The sequence below is a fragment of the Brassica rapa genome, chromosome A08 (assembly GCF_000309985.2).
Source record: "Brassica rapa cultivar Chiifu-401-42 chromosome A08, CAAS_Brap_v3.01, whole genome shotgun sequence".
Taxonomy (NCBI): Eukaryota; Viridiplantae; Streptophyta; class Magnoliopsida; order Brassicales; family Brassicaceae; genus Brassica; species Brassica rapa.
The window spans coordinates 6,430,779-6,431,671 of record NC_024802.2 but is presented as its reverse complement, the minus strand read 5'-3'; the positions used below and the strand labels follow the sequence as shown (position 1 = coordinate 6,431,671).

At 45.7% G+C, this 893-nt stretch overlaps 1 non-coding gene across 1 annotated transcript; it reads right to left on the bottom strand.

The window, feature by feature from the left end:
• Window positions 1–295: 295 nt before the first annotated feature.
• On the bottom strand, window positions 296–402 carry LOC117127554. The gene has a single exon (XR_004450574.1). It is a non-coding gene; the product is annotated as a small nucleolar RNA R71 (small nucleolar RNA).
• Between the last annotated feature and the right edge of the window lie 491 nt (window positions 403–893).

Genomic DNA, 893 nt, shown 5'->3' with positions numbered 1-893 from the left:
AGCTATTCGACTTCCGAAGATCCAGCTGCAGAATTTCGAGCTGAAGCCTCAATACTACACTCTCGTGTCGCAGATACCCTACTCTGGGTTACCGCACGAGCATCCTATGGACCATTTGGAACGGTTCGAGAATCTAATTGCTGCTATTCGGATGGAAGGAGTCCCCGAAGAATGCTTTCTTACGAATGGAGAAGCGATGCACTGGCTTAGGCAGCAACCCACAGGATCTCTAACATCCTGGGCCGACATCAAGAACGCTTTCTTACGAAACTTCTTCGATGAGGCGCGCGCTGAAGAACTTCGAAACAAAATTTCCACATTCTCGCAGGAGGCTGGAGAGTCCTTCAAAGATGTGTGGATTAGATTTAGGTTCTTCCAGCGAGACTGCCCACACCACGGATTTAACGAAGTGCAGCTGTTCAGCACTTTCTTCCGAGGTCTCGCCTTACGGAATCAAATGGCTCTTGATACGGCGAGTGAAGGAAACTTCACTACTCGAAATCCGTTGGAAGCTGTGAGACTTATCGAAAACCTTACTAACAGCAGCAGCACCAAAAACACTGACTCTGAACGGAAGAAGTCTTTAGCCTCTATCGGGAAGGAACATATGGACGAAGTAAGAGCTAAGTTAGATGTGGTGCACGAGCTTCTTAGGAAGCAAGTCTGTTCAGCTGAAGGAGAAGTAGCAGATACGAAAGGAGAAGAAAATGTGAACTACATCGGAGATACCGGATTCCAGAAATTTGGAAACAAGGGCGGAAACAGAAACTTCTTTGGAAATGGTCAAAGAAGTAACCAAAGTTCACAATTTCAAAAACCCTTCAACAACAGCAAGAGCTACTCAAACTCTTATTATCAAAATCTACCACCCAAACTCAGTAAAGCAAGATCGA